General features: G+C 38.9%; 1 protein-coding gene across 2 annotated transcripts in view; it reads left to right on the top strand.

Annotated features, from left to right (window-relative positions):
* Positions 1-15,640, top strand: part of PRTG (protogenin) — a 126,063-nt gene that overhangs the window by 80,464 nt on the left and 29,959 nt on the right. The gene's annotated exons all lie outside the window — the stretch shown is intronic.

Genomic DNA, 15,640 nt, shown 5'->3' with positions numbered 1-15,640 from the left:
TTTTAAAAGCAGATTATAAAATACATAAATATTGAATATGTGTATGTGTGGATAGTAAAGGGAATGAAAAGAAAATAGCAACCTAATGTTCACAGTGTTTATCTCCGTGTGATGGTATTAAGAACCTTTTATTTTTATTTCCTTTTTTTGGTTTGTCTGAATTTTATAAATTTTTCATAACAACTGTATTTGATCATAATTTTTTTAAAAGTAATTTTAAATCGAATATACCTAGATGAAGAGATTGGGACAAAGATAAATAAAGACTGGAAAATCAATAAAACTAGGATTATGTTCTTTATTGCATGCCATATGGTCTTCTACTATTGCTAGAAATGGCCTATAAGTTGAGTTACAAACTTCCTTGCAGTCAAAACAAACTACAGTTAGCTATGGGACACAGGATATTTTAATTATCAGAAGAAGTTTGTAGTATACTAATTAAAATCCCAGATACATTACCTCCAGAAAAACGCTGTATGTTGAAATAGTTGAAGAATCTCTATGAATCGTGTATTGAAATTATTTTAACTTATGCTTGATAATATAATAAGGAAAGGTGATTCCTGTTGTATCTAGGATCACTTAACAAGTTACAGAGTTTTGGTTGACCTAGAGATATTAGTGGAGGAAACAAAAAATTTTTTCTTAACCTTCACCTTTCTCCATCTAAATGGCCAAGTATGATGATTTTTATGTGTTCCCCTTTCTTGAATAGCTACACGCCCACTCTTTTTATAAAATGACCTTTAGTCTCAGAAGAAAAGTCATGGCAATGGGCCTCAATTCTGACCCCACAAAACAATAGAAACTATGTTTAAAGCCTTCAAAAACCTTAAGAAGTAAGGAGACACACTTTTAAAAGGCCTATTTTTCTGTGCATATCTCTATTCTGAGAAATTACAGTGATTATTTTAATTATAGTAATTCTGTGTCCCAAGAGGGCTCAATTGTGTACTTATATGGCCTCATTCTTGGTATACTGTATTCCAGTGCTGTGTACATTTTACAAATTGGCATTCTAGTATGATTCATTGGGAATTTAAAAAGAAATCTGCATTTGCATACTTTATATTCAAAGTCCCAGATAGTTCTAGAAATCTTACTAGAAGTCTGACAGCATGCTGGTATCTCTCCTTTTTATTGTCCTCAGTGTCAAACAAGTGATCAATATAAACATTTGTATATAGATAGATGGATATAACTTGATATAGATAAAAAGAGGTAAAATTGGCCACTAAGAAAATTATACTGCTCTGGCCAGGCTCATGCCTGTAATCCCAGCACTTTGGGAAGCCGAGATGGGCAGATCACAAGGTCAGGAGATGGAGACCATCCTCACTAACAGGGTGAAACCCTGTCTCTGCTAAAAATACAAAAATATTAGCCGGGCATGGTGGCGGGAGCCTGTAGTCCCAGCTACTTGGGAGGCTGAGGCAAGAGAATGGCATGAACCTGGGAGGCAGAGCTTGCTGTGAACCGAGATCCCCCCACTGCACTCCAGCCTGGGCAACAGAGCGAGACTCCATCTCAAAAAAGAAAAAATTAACTGCTCTGGGTTAGGAAAGCTTTCGAAGTCATGTTTCTCTTCAACAAGCAACCTAACAGATTATAGATTATAGATTTTTTATTTTCCTTTATAAAGTACCCTAAATTAAAGTCATAATTTAATCTTTGTAGTATCCTTGTCAAAAATGTTTAGCCCGAATCTAATAATGAAACCATCAGGTAAGTCCAGATTGTGAGACATTCCACAAAACAGCTCAACTGGAAATGCCATCCTTGGAGAAGACAGGAAAAGAGCAGGAGACAGTTCTAGATGGAGACATGATGTGGAGTGTGTAATCCTGGATTCTTGTGGGGAAAAGCAGTTATAAACATTATTGGACAATTTTGGAAATTTAAATACAGACTGTATATTAGATAAATGCTGCCATTGTTAAATTTGTTGGGTATAATAATACTGTGTTTATGTTGGAGAACATCCCTTTTTAGGGGGAAAATGTCACAGTATTTAGGTGTGATGTGAAGTGTCATGATTCAATAAAAGAAAAGATGTGTATAAGTACACACACAAATAAAAGAATAAGAAATAAAGCAAATACATTAAAATGTCTATAACTAATTTTAAAGGTTTAAAAATGCCCTATACTCTTGTACTGACAATTTTTAGTCTGTAGTATCTCCAAATTAGATAGTGGTTTTACAATGATTAGGCACTGAAAGGTTAAAACAACAGCACTTCTGAAGTAATTGCTTATAAAAAAATTCTCTAGGAATGTGGGGATATTTAAAAGTTGTGTCAGTCAGTATATACTATAAGTTTGCCTCTTAAGAAATTAAGGCACAGAAAATCAGTTTCTTACACTGTCCAGAGCCCGCCTGTTCATACTGTCCAAAGTTTATACTGTCTGAAGTTCATACTGTCCAAAGTTCTGTCTTATTCTTACTGTCCAAAGCCCACTTGAGGAACTAAAGGCTGTTTCTGTAACTGAGTGGATAATACAAAAATACTCTGAACTGAAATTATTTCCTTAAACAACTGAATAACTCATTCATGAAATGTTTGTAAACTGATATTTATAATAATATATTTCAGATTGAATATAAGAAACCTAGATCTGTTGAATGTTTTATTTATCAGAAAATCTTTTTGGTTTAATTCTATATGCTTAAATTGTTTGAGGTTCTCTGTCATATGTGTTGAAAACCATTTTAAGATATGTTGAATACCTTTCAGTACCCCTAAGCATCTTCAGTGTCTTTTAATAACTAAAAAATTTCTGGTTGAATAGACTGTTTATAGCCAGTTAACACATTAATAATATGCAGCTGCTTGGATCTAAGAACTCCCAGAATTCTTTTATTTGCTAACATTAAAATCTATTGCAGTGAGTTTACATAAGTTGTTGTAATATACTGTTTCTTGTGAGTTTTAAAGGAGGCATAAATAAATAAACAATCATGGTTTTATCACTGTGATTGATGAAGCTGATATTTTACCATCTTGCATTTCCCACTTGAGAAGAATTTAAGATTGGTTTCAAGCTATCTGCATCTTTCTCGTTTTGTAAGCTTGCTTTTCACTGCTGAGGGTTGAGATTTGAAGGGATGGTTGTCAAACTACAGATGTTTTTGCAATGAAACTGTGCACCTCTGACCAAGTCACTGTGGTTCAGGAGATGATAGATGATATTTTCATGTTGCTTCACAAAAGGGTCAAAATGGCATGGCAAGCCCACGACAGTGAAACGGAAAAATATTAGTCCTGGGAGGAAATTTATTTCATAGTTTCAGGGGAAGTTTGGTTGTCATGAATAGGCTCTCTCTGTCAGTCTATAAAAATATTGTTTGTAAGGCAATGATGTATGTGAGACAGACCGTGTATGTGTGTTGGCAGACAGAGCAGCTACTTAAACAAATGCTAAGCCAAGTACAGTAGCATGAGTCAAGTGTTCTACTTCGGATACTTTTAGGGTAACAATTGTTTTTGATAGAAATGTCAACATAATCAAATAAATTTATTTCGTTTTCTGATGTAACAACTTTAAGTAAACTTCCTTTGTAAATTTTATACCTTAATTATCCCAGGATACGGCACACACACCGCTATTCTAACACACTTTGTTTTAGAATTATAAATTTTGTACTTATAATCAATGATCACTCCATTTTACTCGCTTTTAAGTTATTTGGGTAGGTATATGTGGACATAGCCTTAATAATATGGTTCATATACAACTACTATAAATTCTGGGACAGTTAAGCCACTGTCCTTTTGAAGTGTTCTTTTCTTTTTCTCTTCCCTAACCAAAGGAGATATCAACCCTCACCATATTTCCATTAATTGGTAGTGCAGTGGGAGAGACTTATCTTACCAATTTGGGCCAGTGAGGTTCCTTTCTTCCACAGTGATTCACAAAAGAAAAAGTCTTCCATTAGAGAAGTACATAGAAGATCAAAAACCATGTTTGTGGGACCTTCCAATCTCACTTTCGTATTAGTTTTTCAGTGTTTGAATGTAAATCAGATTCACTTATAGCAAAGTTCAAGTAGAAATCTTCAACTCTAAATATTTCTTATCTAGACATCCTAAGGTAATACATTTGTCAAAAAATAAAAAATGTTTTTAAAAGAATTCTTAAAAGCCTGATGGAGAATTAAAAATGAAATTACATGATCAAAAAAGGAATAACAGGATCAAAACATTAGTGAACACAACATAACTGGGAAAGCCTTATGCTTCTGAAGTTTACAAAACAATCCCAGTCATTTGGGGGAGGTTTTAAACATAGAAATTATCTGGCCGGGCGCAGTGGCTGACGCCTATAATCCCAGCACTTTGGGAGGCCGAGGCGGGCAGATCACCTGAGGTCAGGAGTTCGAGACCAGCCTGGCTAACAGGGCAAAACCCCGTCTCTACTAAAAGTACAAAAATGAGCTGGGCATGGTGGGACATACCTGTAATCCCAGCCACTCAGGAGGCTGAGGCAGGAGAATCACTTGAACTCAGTAGGCAGAGGTTGCAGTGAGCCGAGATCGCACCATTGCACTCCAGCCTGGGCAACAAAGAGCGAAACTCCATCTCAGAAAAAAAAAAAAAAAATAGAGATGATCAATAGAATATACTTATTTTGGTAGGAAACTGATTCTCAAATGACACGTACAAAGAACTTTCTTCTAAATTATTCTAAACTCAGTAGGAGAGGCGATGTTTTTACTGGGAGTGAGAGGTGTTATTTGTCTTAAGACCCTTCGGGGGGTGGTGGGAGCAAAACAAAAGAGTGTATCATTTCAGGTTTAGACAAATACTCTACCGGTCAGCTTCCATGAAAGCTGTATATAGAATACACAGGGAACGTTTGAGAAGTGAAGGACTGACCCCTCCATCTGCCGTTCTGTCTATTTTATACTCAAATCTTCTATATATTATCATACAACAAATTTATGACATTTTGACATAGTCATCATTAAAGAGAATTCCTTTAAATTTATAATGCAAACAAAGTGAAAAATGTTTCTGATTAACAATCCCTTTTAGAAATTCAGTTTATAAATGGAGAATGAATTTTTAATCTAGGCTTAAAGTTTACATTCTTTTAGCTAAAAACCTGTTTTTAAATCAGCATACTAGTACCTTCATGTAAGATATTATTTTAATCATCATGAATTAACGTTTTCCATTCTAACACAAGTTTGACGATATGAGACAAAGAATTCTGTCTTAGAGATCTGCTCCCCTCATCTCGGTGTGATTTCAATTGGAGAAACACTGTAGTCTTACATTTGGAAAAGTTGAAGGCAGATCGCATTGTGCAAATGTGATTTGTGTTTTTGTTACTGTGCTTACACATAGCATTTTATCGTAGCGTTTCACTCGGCTTCCCTTTCCCACCCATCCCCCTTAGCATTTTTCCTGCTCCTCTGCTGCTGGGCCAGACTTGAGCTGGCCCCAGATTCTGTGTCAGAGGCCATGACCCAGGTGTCAGAGCAGGCCGTACCGCTGGCCTCTTCTCTGAATAATTATATGGGGGGTATTGTGTCGAAGGGACAGGCTTGGGGGTAGTGCAGTCACCCTGGCTAGCCAGACCAAGGAGCTCTCCAGTTGGACTGCAGGGGAACAATGGGCCTGAAAAGGCTCACACAAAACCTTGTAGCACAAAAGATAATAAATTAACAATGGACATTTGGCTAGACACTAGGTTTCATCCTTCAGACTTTCACCTTTCTTACTTACTCTGATCATTTCCTACCTAAACATCTTGAGACTTCGCATATCCTGACGTTATATCAGCATATTTTCTGATTGCTACCTACTTTTGCATATATATTCTAATTCGACGATTTTTAATGCTTTGAAGCTGTGTTAATTGTGACACTTTGTTGCTACTATAGCAAAGCTTTTCTATAGCAGCATTTTAAGTAAACAATTTAAAGTTATACATAGTCATTTTCAAATAATGCTTTTTTATTTTCTTTATGCATTTTATTAGGCCACCCTAGCATGTTCCTGTGTGTAAATTGAAAAGTGGCAGAGGGCAATCCTAAAGTAGATGTAATTGCTTTATCTTCCTTTGGTCGTAGGAGGATTTTTTCCCCCTACTTGAGAATTTCCATAGAAAGATGGGAAATAAAACTCTCTAAGTCTTCACCAGAGCTGAATTTTAGAAATAGTGTTGGAGGTGGAGTCACTCCTTTGGGGGAAAAGTTTTCTCATGTTCTTGACCTCAGGTTTTCTCTTAATTTTATCTAACCCCGACCTGCTTGCTCTGACCTGGCTCTTTTGAAGACTTCTGGAGCCTCAGAAACAAACATCACCTGAAAACAACAAAGACTTAGTTTTCATGACCCAAATATTATCTCTTATTGTTGATCCACAGCCCAGTACTTTGAAATGATTGTTTTTTCTTATGCATTTTCCAGGGAACAAACCTGTTAGTATTAAAGAGTCCATAAAGTTTGAATTTGATGTCCATCGGTTTTACTATCTTAGTTCATCTTCAGTCAGGCAGTACTTACTCTTCATGGTACTGAGGGGAAGGTATGGTGTAGAAGCTTCCTACTCAGCGAGCTTTTTAGCTTTTGCCTTGGGTCTTAAAGAAGTGTAAGAATAAAGCAATGATCAAAAGCCAGCAGGATTGGAATTCTTGAATGTGTTCTCCTTAAAGTAAAATTAATTTACTACCTAATGTTTATATATCTGATTATTCTGCTTTTGTTCTACTGGACGTTTGCGTAGGTTGAATGTGTGTATTCATATCTCCCATTTATTCAGGGCCTGTTTCAGAGATAACTTAACCAAGAAGTTGGGGGGGCGGGGGGAAAGGTTTCAAGCCACTTTGTAGGAGTGGATGCCATTCTTTGGAAGGTACTCTTTTACACATACTCTTAATATTTGCTATCTGATTTCTCAAACATTAGTGATATAGGGCCCCTGTTTTACAAAATAGGCCCAAAAGCACAGACTTGGAACTGAAGGACAACCCTCTGCCAAGCATGTCCTCTTCCATTTCTGTTGGTTGACCTGAGCTGGAAACTTTGACATGTTCTTTTTCTTTCTTTTTTTTGAGACTGAGTCTCACTCTGTCACCCAGGCTGGAGTGCAGTGGTGGGATCACAGCTCACTACAACCTCTGCCTCCTGGGCTCAAGCGATCCTCCTACCTAAGCATACCAAGTAGCTGGGACTATAGGAATGCACTATCATGCCTAGCTAATTTCTGTATTTTTTGTAGGGACGGGGGCTTTGCTGTGTTGCCCGGGCTGGTCTTGAACTCCTGAGCTCAAGCCATCTGCCACCCTTGGCCTCCCAAAGTGCTGGGATTACAGGCATGAGCCACCAAGCTCAGCCACTTGGTACTTTCTTACTCCTTAGTCTCTTCTCTCAACAGTTCCATTTAGTCATCTGCCTTCCATGTATATTTAATAAAATCCACAATGGCTCTCAAAGCTCTGTGTGATCTGTCCCCAGCCTCACTTTTCTGTGTGACCCTCCCCCATAAAATGCCCTTCACTGCTGCAAATCTGAATTCCTCCCTGTGACTTCTCTCAGGGAGAATGTGCTCCTCTCTCCACACCTTTGCTTATACTCTTCCCTTGGCCTAGATCTCTTCTTCCCCATGCTTCTTGTAGGGTCAAGTTCTGCTCAAATGCCACCTCCTCTGTGAAGCCCTGCCCACTCTCCAAGTAAGTGGTAATCGTTCTCTCTTGTGAATGCCCTTAGAGTTTAACACATCTCTTTTGCAGCAGTTATTCCTATCTTGCATGGTACTTATATTTAACCCTTTTTTTGTCTTAGCTCCCCTAATAGGTTGTTATCTAAATAAATCTGAGAACACTGACAAACGTGTCAGCTTTCTAATCGTACAGATGAGAAAACTGAACTCCACCAGACTGAGCAACTTTCATAGCCACACAGCGTGTTAATCTAAGATTTATATCCAAATCTCCAAATTCCCAAACCAGCTTTCTCCCCTAAATCTAGTCATTTAGCACTAAAAGACACCTATGATGTTTTTCTAAACATTTTACAAATATAAACTCATTTAATCCACATTTTATAGATGACGAAACTTGATTCAAACCCAAAACCCAAGTAGTGTGGTTATGGAGTCTGTTGTTCAATTACTACACCACCCTGCACTTGTACATGAGAGGGAGCAGGGATTAGGAATCATAGGATGCTAATAGCAATTATATTATTACTATTTATTTGTTTATTGAGACTGAGTCTCACTCTGTCTCCCAGGCCGGAGTGCAGTGACACAGTCTCAGCTCACTTCAACTTCCACTTCCCAGTTTGAAGCGATTCTTGTGCCTCAGCCACCCGAGTAGCTGGAATTACTTTCTTTGTGTGCTCACCACCACACGTGGCTAATTTTTGTATTTTTTAGTAGAGATGGAGTTTCACCATGTTAGCTAGGCTGGTGTCTAACTCATGGCCTCAACTGATCCACCCGCCTTGGCCCCCCAAAGTGCTAGGATTACAGGTGTGAGCCACCGTGCCCCACCACTATTGATATTTTTATTAGTATATTACTATTATTGTTGTTGTTATACTCAAGCCCTCTTTTAAAGCACTTCATGTGAATTAAATTATTTTCCCTCCCCAACATCTTCATGACATGGATGCTATTATCATTGTCATACCGATTTTACAGGTGATTGTAACCAAGGTACAGAGACAAAAAATAACTTCTCCAAGTTTCATAGTAATGACCAAGCTAGTGTTGGAATTCCGGTCAGCCTGGGTTTAATATCCCAGCTCTTAACCACTATGCTAGGCTGTCTCTTAGCTTCTTAGTAGCACTGAGTCATTAGGAATGTTGTCTTCTATTTGGCTCAGCATCCGCTCACTGTAGAGGACATGGAAGCAAAACTGATACAGAGGGGTTTTTTTTGTTTTTGTTTTTTCTTTTTTTTTTTTTTTTTTTTGAGACGGAGTCTTGCTTAGTCTGGAGTGCAGTGGCATGATCTCGGGTCTCTGCAACCTCCGCCTCCCGGGTTCAAGTGATTCTTCTGCCTTGGCCTCCCGAGTAGCTGGGACTGTAGGCACGTATCACCACGCCCGGCTAATTTTTGTATTTTTAGTAGAGACGGGGTTTCACCATATTGGCTAGGCTGGTCTCAAACTCCTGACGTCATAATCCGCCCGCCTTGGCCTCCCAAAGTGCTGGGATTACAGGTGTGAGCCACCGCACCCGGACAATACAGAGGTTTTTGAAGTTTATATGAAATATTTATAGGTATGGCAAATACTTATCCAAGATAGCCCTACTTTTTACTGCTATTTCATCAGGACTTTCATTTGGTGAAACTTAAGCAATTGCCATAGTTCCTGCATAACTGTTTTGATTTGCTCAGTCATCAGATACTCAGATACTAGACTTCAGCTGTTTTCTGAATATCTCCCACCTCAACACCTGGATGAGTGGGTCATCACTCTCCTAACAGGTACACAGATGCCATCTAGTGATGGAGAACAGAAATGCAAGTTTTTCAAGTAAAATGCTGGACGAAGGCATGAGGTTTTTTGTTGTGTGGTGTTTAGAAACATGTTTCAGTGTAGGTTACTTAAGGTGTTGCACAGAGATACAGTTAATGCATTATTATTGTTAGATCATATGCAGTTAGAATGGAATTAAGCAAGTTGTTGACGAGTACAACTTTAAAAGATTTTGGCAATTAGAGAGTCTCATTTTATAGGCCTTTGTCTTGTTCTGAGTCTGGTCATTGAGGATAAGAAACACCTCATTGTAAAAATGGGATATAATTATTAATAACAGATTGAATTAATTTTTGGGTCCATGTGCTTGCTGTTTCTAATACTTGCCCTCAAACTCTTCCAGATTTCCCTTTAATGAAATGACTTACTGTTCTTCCACTAGGAAAGGAATTTATTGTTTTCCAAAGCATTTATCATCATTAGGGCCATTTCTTTGTTGGCAGATGAGAGATTATTAGATCAATATGGAAGATGTGGGTAAAGGTAGATATACCACTGGAAGGAATATATACCATGTGACATGGTTGCCAAAGCAGCAAGCATTCTTAGTGGCCACAAACACAAAACACAGTTGTTTCAATAGTATATGCAAGCCAACACACACTTGGGAACCTTTGCCTGCCTGCTCTATACACCAGAGAATATTAAGGAGAACAGAGAGTGGTTAAACTGAGCTTCAGTATTTGCCAATTGCTAATTTGTGGATATTCTGTTCTCTAGATCTTGTTTGTATGAGCAAACAGAGATCTTTGATATTCATAAGCTTTCACAAAGTTGATTCCAAAATGTGTTAAGTTTGCCATATTTTTGATACTACCTTTTCTCCCAGGTACCTTTACTCACATGGCAACAATATAGTATTTTGTGTTTATTAATTATAGGAACTCTACAAAGTACTTCATAGGCATGATTTCATTTAATATTCTTAAAATCCCTATCAGAGAGGTCCTGTTACATTTCCATCTTCCAAATCAAAATAAATGAGGCTTAGAAAAGTAAGAAACTTGCTCAAGTCTACACAACTGTTAGGGGTAAATAATACCTACAGATAGAATATTCATTTATCAGCCTGTTTGGTAGATTGAAATTTAAAGTAAAATTTGCGTCTTTCTAGTCCTTGAGTCTCTCATGCAGTGCCTGACTTTTGGTGGGCTCTTGATAAATGTTTATTGATACCTGTGAACTCTTTCTTAGCCAGCCAGACTTCTGGCTCTGACTCTTCCTTTTTTATTTTGAGATGGAGTTTCACTCTTGTCATCCAGACTGGAGTGCAATGGTGTGATCTCGGCTCATGCAACAGCTGCCTCCTGGGTTCAAGTGATTCTTCTGTCTCAGTTTCCCAAGTAGCTAGGATTACAGGCGTCCGCCACCACGCCCCGCTATTCCTTTTTTTTTTTAGTGGAGATGGGGTTTCACCATGTTGGCCAAGCTGGTGTCAAGTGATCCACCTGCCTCAGCCTCCCAAAGTGCTGGGATTACAGGCATGAGCCACCATGTCCAGCCTGACTCTTCTTTATGTGACTAATAATCCGAGTAGAAGAGCTGGTGATGAGAATGAATCAGGTTGGAAGAAGGGTTAGACCAGTCCTAGAGACAGCAGGGAAAAGATGGAGAGTACAGCTATAGCAGTGTGTCAGGTAGATGTTCATTTTTGGGCCAAAGGGTGACTCCCTAATAAAAGAAAAGTACATTTGGCTAGGGACAAAATGTAAATGTAAGCTGACAGTTCAGAGCTGTACTGTTATGAATCAAATTTGTGTTAGATTAATTTGAGCTTTCTTTCCTAACCCTTCATCTTTACATATTGCTAAATCTTTAAGCAAGTTTAACCCTAAATTCAAATATTACCCATTTGAGCCATCACCCCAGAACCATTAAGAATTGAGGAGTGACAGCCGGGTGCAGTGGCTCACGCCTGTAATCCCAGCACTTTGGGAGGACGAGGCGGGTGGATCACGAGGTCAGGAGATCGAGACCATCCTTGTTAACACAGTGAAACCCGTCTCTAGTAAAAATACAAAAAATTGGCCAGGCGTGGTGGCGGGCGCCTGTAGTCCTAGCTACTTGGGAGGCTGAGGCAGGAGAATGGCATGAACCCTGTAGGCGGAGCTTGCAGTGAGCCGAGATCGCGCCACTGCACTCCAGCCTGGGCGACAGAGCAAGACTCCGTCCTAAAAAAAAAAAAAAAAAAATTGAGGAGTGAGGCTGGGCACAGTGGCTCATGCCTGTAATCCGGGCACTTTGGGAGGCCAAGGCGGGTGAATCGCAAGGTCAGAAGATTGAGACCATCCTGGCCAACATGGTGAAACCCCGTCTCTACTAAAATAAAAAAAAAATTAGCCGGGCATGGTGGTGCATGCCTGTACTCCCAGCTACTTAGGAGGCTGGGGCAGGGGAATTGCTTGAACGCAGGAGGAGGAGATTGCGGTGAGCTGGAATCGCACCACTGCACTGCAGCCTGGCAACAGAGCAAGACTCTGTCTCAAAAAAATAAAAAATAAAAAATAAAAAAAAGTAAATTGAGGAGTGATTTTTATGCTCCTTGTGTTGAGTTTTGAACAAACTAGAACCAACTTCTCCCTGTCTTCCCTTTCTCCTCCTTCCCTTGCTGGGCTTTGAGGAGGCCTGCCCTGTTTGTGGCTGTTCTTTCTAACTCTGCTGTTTTCCCCCAAAAACCACATAGCCTAAGTCTGCTGAGTCTCATGTAACCAAGCACTACATACGTGGCAGTGCTTAACACAAGAAGGGCTGAAACAGGCCTTGGGATTGGTTCCCTGTGGCATTTTACAGTGTTGGCCCTGGTCTCTGCTTTGTCCCATAGGCGTCGGAGGGTCTTTGCAGAACTATGAAGTTTTAGGACTTGACTTTTGCTACTTAGGCTGAGGTTCATTCTTTGTGTATTTACGTGTATTTAACATATTGGTTCTAAACTCTGTTTTTTACCCTATATCCTTAGTTCTGTTAATTCTGTAGCTGTTCTATGTTTTCTTTTTTAGCTGATCACTCTTACTGCCTGGTGATGTTTATCTTAACACTATTTGAGGGCTCTGGTTCCTACTTCCACTCTTAAATTTACAAACATGGAGTCAAATTTCTGAAAAATTAATGAACAAGAATGAACCAGGATATTCCAGGGTCTCTGGATTAATAAACCAAAATAATATTATGACTAGATTTTGAGATCAAAGGCAAATTTCTTAAAGCTAAAGAGGAAGGTGTGGTAAATCCACATTGTCCGCTGCTCAGCTTTGCCCCTAACCTGGTACTTTATAGTTTTAAAAATGGTTCACAGGACAACATAAAGAGTAGATCACTTATGAAAAATGTAAGTGCGGTTTCTTACTCCTTTATTTTTTCCATATAGTATGTCCTATGTCCTATAATCTTTTTTCTAGTAAAATAATTTCCAGAATTTATTCTGGGGGTGTGTGTGTATTCTAAACTTTTCTATTTGGATAGAAAGGATCTTGTACGCCTGATATAACATGGGAAGGAACCTGGTCCTTGAGACAGTTACTCCCTGATGATTTCCACATAGGAGACGGGGAACTGCTCTTCCTTTCATGGGGCTTATGTGAGTCTGTCCTGAGTGGGCAGTAGCCATGTGCTTGGGGCATTAAAGGAGCAGCTTGGTTCTCTGATCTCTTTGGGACACATAAGCTGTTTCTGTCTGACCAACAAAAAAGTTTAATTCTGGGTTTAAAATTTAGTATAAGAAGCTTATTTTTTTAAAAAGGAAGAAGGGAAAACTTGAAGAATCAATTTTAGGGCTAACAAATGGAACCATTCCAGGAATGTATTCATGCAGTATTGATTGAAGTTGTTTGCATGGTAGAAAAAAGATTAATCTCTCCACCTATACTCATAACCCTCATCAAAATGAGCTTTCTCTGTGAAATAACTGTATTCATATCTGGCCCCCTGTGGAGAACATGATCTACTTTGAGGACACATTTATCCTATCCTTTTCTGTATCTCCTGTATTCTGGCACAATACCTTTATATTCTGGAGGCTTTCCTAAAGACCCTCTTCTAATTAAGTAGAGACAGAATGAAGAAGTATTTTTCGGCTGGGCGTGCTGGCTCACACCCATAATCCCAGCACTTTGTGAGGCCAAGGTAGGTGGATTGCTTGAGGCTAGGAGTTCAAAACCAGCCTGACCAACATGGGGAAATTAGCCAGGTGTGGTGGTGTGTGCCTGCAGTCCCAGCTACTTGGGGGGCTAAGGTAGGAGGATTACCTGAGCCCAGGTAAGTGAAGGCTGCAATGAGCCATGATTGCACCACTGTTGTCCAGCCTGGGCAGCAGAGTGAGACCCAGTGTCCAAAAAGAAAAAAAAAATCATTATTATTAGGAGACAAACTTCTTTTGACAGAGGCACATGTATTTTTGTAAATTTAGAGGTCCTGTACTTTGTCACGGAAATAACAAGTTCTTGGTTCAGCTTCATGTATATTGGACATTCTCCTTAACACCTTTGAAGGCCTGCTGCAGTGGCTTGTTCCTGTAATCCCAGCACTTTGGGAGGCCAAGGCGGGCAGATCGCTTGAGTGCAGGAGTTGGAGACCAGCCTAGGCAATAAGTTGAGTCCTCGTCTCTACAAAAAATGCCAGGTGTGGTGGTGTGCACCTGTAGTCTCAGCTACTCGAGAGGCTGAGGTGGGAAGATCATCTGAGCTCAGGAGTTTGAGGCTGCAGTGAGCTATAATTGCATCACTGCACTCCAGCCTGGGCAACAGAGTAAGACCCTCTCTGAGAAAACAAACGAAAGAAACATTGGTATCACAGCTTACACATAAAATGGATATAACATCTACCTTATGGTGTTTTCTGATAGTCAAATAAGATGATGTATCCAAAAGACATTTTCTGTAGGATAGTCAAATGCTAGATTAGTCTTCTTACCTTTCTATCTAGAAAGGTTAGAAGTTTTCTAAGTCTCAGAAATTTTTCATCTTGTGGTTTTTTGAAAAGATGAAATGAAAATATTTTAGAACATTCTTTCAATGAATTTTAATATTAAATATTAGAAAATATCAGTTTCTAAAATATTTATACAAACATACTACTTTGGAGAGTTTTATAAACTTTATATTTTATTCTGGAATTTTATTTAGTTAGTTTATTTGAGAGATGGGGCATTGTTCTGTTGCCCAGGCTGGAGTACGGTAGCATAGTCATAACTCACCACAGTCTCCAACTCCTGGGCTCAACTGGTCCTCCTGCTTTAGCCTCCTGAGCAGCTGGGACTATGGCATGCACCACCACACCAAGCTAATTTTTATTTTATTTTTTATAGAGATGCGATCTTGCTGTATTGCCCAGGCTAGTCTTAAACTCCTGTCCTCGACTTCCCAAAGTACTGGGGTTACAGGTGTGAGTTACTGCACCCAGCCTCTATTTTTAGATTTTTAAATGTTTGGATTCACTCTAGAATTATTTTTAACCTTTAATTTCACGTCATTTTCCAGATTGGTTATATCTATTAAGGATTACTGTTTTCGCTTATGAAATGTTGAATTTATTTGTGTTTTTTATTATTTAGAGAAGTATAATAGAGAAATATATTATTTTTGAGTTGTATCCTTTTTTTTTTTTTTTTTTTGAGATGGAGTTTTGCTCTGTTACCCAGGCTGGAGTGCAGTGGTACAATATTGGCTCACCGCAAGCGATTCTCCTGTCTTAGTCTCCTCAAGTAGCTGGGATTACTGGCATGTGCCATCACGTCTGGCTAATTTTTGTATTTTTAGTAGAGATGGGGTTTCACCATGTTGGCAAGGCTCATCTCGAACTCCCGACCTCAGGTGACCCACCCGCCTCGGCCTCCCAAAGTGCTGGGATTGCAGGCATGAGCCACTGCACCCAGCCTGAGTTGTATATTTTTGCCCTGAGCAAGTATTCTGTATTTAAATGTCATCATAAAGTTAACTTAAATGTATTTTTATTATTAAACTTCATGATTATTTCTTAAATTATGTGAGTTGAAATGTATAACTATTTTTTCAAAGCCCTGAAAAAAATTGTTTTAATGTGTATTAGATGGACTTTAGTTTTAGTATTGTGATAGTTAATAAACACCAATAGAGGGAGCTCCAACTCATCTTTCTTGGTGAAGTTCGCGCTTGAGAATGTAGGT

The sequence above is a fragment of the Gorilla gorilla genome, chromosome 16 (genome assembly GCF_029281585.2).
Source record: "Gorilla gorilla gorilla isolate KB3781 chromosome 16, NHGRI_mGorGor1-v2.1_pri, whole genome shotgun sequence".
Lineage (NCBI taxonomy): Eukaryota > Metazoa > Chordata > Mammalia > Primates > Hominidae > Gorilla > Gorilla gorilla.
This window is presented reverse-complemented; position numbering and strand designations above follow the sequence as displayed.